Source organism: Microtus ochrogaster, chromosome 26 (assembly GCF_000317375.1).
Source record: "Microtus ochrogaster isolate Prairie Vole_2 chromosome 26, MicOch1.0, whole genome shotgun sequence".
Taxonomy (NCBI): domain Eukaryota; kingdom Metazoa; phylum Chordata; class Mammalia; order Rodentia; family Cricetidae; genus Microtus; species Microtus ochrogaster.
Window position 1 is genome coordinate 13,001,008 of NC_022025.1, and position 6,414 is coordinate 13,007,421.

Genomic DNA, 6,414 nt, shown 5'->3' on the forward strand with positions numbered 1-6,414 from the left:
TTTTTTTGAGTCATAGTCTCTCTGTGTAGTCTTAGCTATCCTGAAACGTGATGTAGACTAGCCTGGCCTCAAACTCACAGACCCTGCCAGCCTCTGCCATTCCCCACCTGTCCATCTTCTCCCCACCCCATCTTCCAGCGTCCACCGCTATGTCCAGCCTCATTTTTTTTCCTTTGGTTTTTAGAACCAGATTGTTGACAAAAAGAGTATTTCCTGAAGCAAGACCCAGAACGACAAATTTCGCATATTTTGTCTGATGTATGAAATCTAGATTTGAATCTACATACATACATACGCATATGTAGTTCATGTAAAAAAGTAGACAGGGAAAGAGAATTAAGGAAATGAGAGGAAGAAAGTTACCTCGTGTTCTCACTTATGGAACGAGTCAGTATATGGTATGAAAGCAGAGAGGGACTACTTGAAAGAGGGGCCATCCACAAACGGGTGAGAGGGTTGCGGTATGGATATGAGCAAACAAGGCTATATATACATGTATGGAAATGTCCTCAGGAAGCCATGCAAATAAGACAATAAAAGGAAGACTGTTTAGTGCTGCGGATGGTCTGATCTGGGCATTCCGAACAGACTCAAGTTCTATGGCTAGTATCAGTTGGTCTAGTAATCTTTTTAAGGTTCACTTTTCCATTTTCTCTCTTTAGAAAGCATCTGCTCGTGCGGTGGGGTGATTTCCAGGGGAAGGAAGTGACTGTTTAATGATCTACTAAATAAAATACAACTATATATTTATGCATCTCAGCTATTAAGTATCAAAATGCATAGTGTCTAGCAGTGAGAGCAAGTGCTGAAGCGTGCTGACTGCGTGTGGTGAGAGATAAGACAGGACCCAAGTCAGCTGCTCACCAGTCTCCCTGCCAGGCCACTTTGCCTGGTGAGACCTCTGTTGTCTCTGTGCTAAGTGAGCAGATTTGACTACATGGTTACTATTAGCGTATATTTGTCTTCTTCAGGATTTCAAAATCACACTGAAACCATTACAATTAAAATAATTTCTCATCAGACATGGTGATACAGCTCTGTGATCCTAGCATCTGAGAGGTAGAAGCAGGAAGACCAAAAGTTCAACTAAGCAAATAGGGAGTTCAAGGCCAACTTTGGCCTCATGAATATCTGGCTAAAAAACTAAAGTAAAATAAATTTTTAAATATCTTCTCTGGAATGTGAGCCTTACTAGGAAACAAATCCATGGTCTCTGCAAGAGCAATAAGTGCTCTTACCTATTGACCATGTCTCCAGCCCCTAAAATAACTTTTGTAGCTACTAACCCTAAAGAGAGCGCCTCTTTACCAGTTGTGTCACGCCAGGAAGTTTGCACCTCTCACCTCACATTTTAATTCAGGAGAATCTGACCTTAAGGCTACAATGCACTGTGTGCAGTTACTATTTCTTGCCCCATAATACACTACTAGCAGATGTATTCCTAAACTTGATGAATCTGAGCAAAAATATGGTTGTGGATGCTCATGGACCCTTATAAATCAAAATGACAAACTCGTGTAAAATACTGTGGTCGTTTGCATGAGAGTGGTCCCATAGGCTTGTTGGAGTGCTTGGTCCCAGTTAGTGGGACTGTTTGGGAAGGATTAGGAGGTGTGGCTAAGGGTTTGATGTGGCCCTGTTAGGATAGGTGTGTCTTTGAGGTTTCCAAAGGTCATTCCAGGCTCTGTCTGTCTCTCTCTTCCTATGGGGTCAGGATGTAAAGCTCTCAGCTACTGCTCCCGAAACCTGCCTGTCCACTTCCTGTCCTGGTGAGAGTGGACCAGTGCTCTGAAGTTGTAAGCAAGCCCCCAGTTAATTGCTTTCCTTTAAAACCTCTTCATGAAAAATCCATAGAACGATAGAACGTGACTGAAACAAATCTGTTCTCCTGCTTTGAACAAAGCGACGTCCACGATGATCTGGAAAGCCAAATTTAAAAGTTTCAGGGCCCCGATTGATTCCATTCTTCTGCCCCAACTCTCCACCCTCTATACAAAAAAAGCATACATATTCATGATGTGTTTAAAATAAGTACATTCATCGTTTTCCTAAAAATAGTGACATGATCAGCAGCTAAGAGTGCCCTAGGATCTGAGCAGTGTGGAAGGTCTGCAGGTTTCTTGACCTCATGGTCTCCTTACCCTTTGCAATAGGAAAAGAGCTGAGTGGGCAGGGACATTGGACCTGGACCTAAAGACAGTACTGTAAAACATGCTTAATTATAACTAAGTCCAAGGATGCTAGCTAGTAAAAGTCTGTCTCTGTATAAACAGCCATTACCTGTCAACTGTATCATACTTAACAATGCTTAACTGGGGAAGAATTTTTACCACTGTTGTCAGCTCCTGGCGTAGTCTTCTTCTGTGTGTCTACATGTGTATAATATGCGGCCAGAGAGCAGCCTCGGGTGCTGGTCCTTGTCTTTTTAGACACGATCTCTAACTGGCCTGGAACTTACCAAGCAGACTTTTTAAAAAAACAAACCAGGAGGGCCCCATCTGCAAGTGCTTTTACCCCCTGAACCAACCACATCACCAGGCCTGTGAGTTTTGTTTTGTTTTTAAAGGGTTTTATTTGTTTCTCTCTGTGTATGTACTTATGGGTGCCCATGGTATTTGCCTGTATGTGTGTCTGTGTGAGAGTGTTGGATACTGGTTTTACAGACAGTTGTGAGCTGCCATGTGGGTGCTGGGAATTGAACCCAGGTCCTCTGGAAGAGTAGCCGTGATCTTAACCACTGAGCCGTCCCTCCACAGCTTCTTAACCATAGTCTTCCTTCCAGTTTGAGTATGTACTTAAGCTTGGGAGGGAGAAAACAGGAAGGCAGAAAAGAGAACTGTAGGCGAAGGCTCGGCCACTGTGTAAAAGCTTCCTTGGTGAGACAGTAGCAACCACAAAGCAGGAAGCAGACTGTGCAAGGCGGAGTCAGAAGACCCACAGGGAGTAAGTAGGAGCCGTTCTTAAATGTCTCTTTGAGAAATTATTTTGCGCTCAGGGTTTTTATATGAAGGGGTGTCATATCATTTTGGTGCCCATTTTAAGGAAGGGAAAGCCTGTTTTCCAGTCAGTCCTGTCGGAAGAGGGGTCACTTGGCAAAGATGGTGAGCACAACACAGTGTATCGTGACCTCAAACCTTCACGTGACAAAGTGTAATGGAAACTTCTTACTCACGGAGCGTCTGGATTTAAGACCCAGCCCTTGCCCAGTTTGTGAACTTGCATCCCCACATCTCCTTCGCTTTAATTGTGAGCAGGGAAACCCTGTCCCCAGCATCATCACGATCAGTTCTGTAGAGTCAATCCCACTGCCAAAATCTCACTGCCTAAAATGCTGCTTACTGGGCACCTCACCTGTGTCAGGTGGGGTTTCTGCTGTAATGTCAGTCACTCTGCCAAAATCTCACCACCCTTAGGATGATGTGCCAGGTGGGGTTTCCGCCCCAACTTAGCTTTAGAATGTTTTCTGTTTTCCAAGACCTTTTTTTTTTTAATAGGGTCTCACTAGTAGACCAAGTGAACCTCGGATTCACAGAAACCCTCCTACCTCTATCTCCCAGGTGCTGGGTTTACAGGTGTATACCACCACACCTGGCTATTTCAAAGGCCTTTATGAAACAGCTGAAATTTAGAGTGTGTGCTGATGATAAGTCAGTTGTCTTTCGATGTATCCTATCTTGTAGCAAAAAAACTGTCAGGTCCCAAAGAAACCCAGGACAAGTCTCAGTCCCTGCGGCTTCTCCCAGCACTTCTCACCCCTCCCCCTCCCCTAAACCTCTCCAGCCCAGGGGCTTCACTGCCCTTCCCCTGTTCCAGATGCCTAGATAACTCAGCCATTCTCGCACACACGTGTATGTGTGTGTATGTATGTGTGTGTGTATGTGTGTGTATGTGTGTGTGTATGTATATGTATGTGTGTATATGTATGTGTGTATGTGTGTATGTATATGTATGTGTGTATATGTATGTGCGTATGTATGTGTGTATGTATGTGTGTGTATGTGTGTGTATGTATATGTATGTGTGTGTATGTGTGTGTATGTATGTGTGTGTATGTATATGTGTGTGTGTGTGTATATATATATATGTATGTGTGTGTCTCTCCTGTCTCACTGTCCCCTGGCCCTCCACTCATCACCCAGTTCAGTCCAGACCCTTCCAGATACCTCTGACTGTGCTCTCCCTCAATTCTACAAAAAAGCCCCTCTCAACCATACCTAAGAGCGGTGATGTCCTCATTTTTCAAGCATACGCTGGCCTCCAGAAGCGCGGTGTACATGAACATGCATTCATACGCAAACAGGGTTGGGAGCAAGGCTTAAAAGACTGACTGGGCGTGGTGGTGTGGTACTCACCTTTATTACCAGCACTCGAGAGTCAGGCGGATCTGTGTGAGTTCAAGGCCACCCTCATCTACAGGACAGGATAGTCAGGACCACATAGAGAAACCCTGTCTCTAGAAGAAAGAGAAAGAATAAAGTGCTCGGAGATCGGGTTCCCAGGACCCATGGAGAGCTGGATGCAGTGGGATGCATCTGTAATCCAGCACCCTTAGGTCCAGACAGAAGGCAGACACAGGAAAGTGCCTCGCATCTTGTGGGCCCGTGGAGTTTCATTGGCAGCAGTGAACGGTGAGGGCCAGCACCCAATGTGACTATCCTGTGACGTCTACGCATGCTCTGAGGTACATGGGTGCCCTGCACACATACACACCAAAAACTAACTCAATTAAATAGATACCAGAAACAGTCCTCCTACAAGACAACGTGTTCTAAACCTTTTAAATAACACCACTCCCTATGAGCCACAAAAAGCAAGTCCGAGATAACTACAGAGCAAAATGCACAAATTTGTATTTTCCATAGAACTTGTAAAACTTCCCCTTCCTAATCTGGGGCACAGTCACACAATACAATCTTTTAGGTTTGTGTTTCATTCATTGGTCTGATTTGGGGACACGCATATGTGGAGGCAGAACACTACCTGAAGAAGCTCCTCTTCTTCCAGTATGGGGCCCCCACCAGGCTTTGCATCTCACAGGACTGAAGTTATAACTTTTGTTGAGATTTTGTATGCATTTGGTGTTTTGCCTGAACATATGTCTGTGTAGGGTGTTGAGACCCCTAGAACCGATTTACAGTGAATGTGGGTGGCACTGTTCCATGGGTGGAGCATGTTTGAGTGAAGAAAGCTAGCTGAGAGCAAGCATGCCAGTAGCATGCGTCTGTTTCGCTCTATTCTTGACTGTGGATATGACTGAAACTAACCACTTGAATCGCTGCTTTGACTTCCCCCAAATAGTGGACTATATATTGTAAAGCCAAATAAACTCCTTCCTCCTCCCCTCAGCTGCCTTTTTGTCGGGATGGTTTTAACACAGCAACAGAAATGAAACTAGGACCCTGAAGAAAATCCTTACCGAAGAGGATACACCGGTGGCACACACCTATGAAAAGATGATTCCTGTGGGAGCTCCTTTGGCCAATAGCCTTTAAGATAGCAGCCCACTTTGGCGTGGTCTCTTACACTACAAATGCAGCCATAAAGCTTGTGCTGGCTCTCTTGCTCCCGGTTCTCACTTCTGGCTGCTAGAGTCTGTTTCTGTTCCCCGTTAGTGCAGAGGATTGTGATTTAGGACAGTGATCTGTGGGTCTCCCCTAAATAAATAACCCTTTATTATACATAATTTTGAACTAGTGTGGGATTATTTTGTATCTTCCATCATCAGATGATATAGCTGAAATGTGTACCAATACAAAGAACAAGATACCACCAAACACCTATTGGTATATCAAAGACTAGAACTCTGGCTTTACCAAGTGCTGGTACCAACAGAGAGCAACAGGTACTTTGCTAGTCTTCTAGTAACCCAGAAATCATGCTCCTTGGAACTTACCCAAAGGAGCTGAAAGCTCAGGGTCACACAGAATTTATATATGAATGTTTATGGCAGCTTTACTCATAACTGCTAAACTAGGAACAACGAAGACGTTCTTGGATACATAAACTGTGATGTAGCCAGCCAATGGGATGGGTACTCTTCATCACTAAATGGAATAAGAAGGTATCAGTCCATGCAAAGACATGAAGTAAGACTAGGTAAAGAGTGCTAATGAAAATGCTGGGTTTGGCCTGATTTGCTACATAAAGTTCTGGGAAGGGAGCTCTGGAGACAGACCATGGGTAATGGGGGCGAGTAGAGGAACGATGTGTTTGAGGGCAGATGAAATACTCTGACGTTATTACACTGGGTGCATGTCATTGTGCCTTTGTCCAAACACAAGACTCTGCTCTGTGATATAAGTAATAGGCTCTGGATGCATCAATTGGCTTATCAATTGTAGCAAATGGAGCACTCCTGGGGGGAGTAGTGTTGATTTGAGGAGGGAGCACAAGTTTTCTACATTCTGCTCAGTT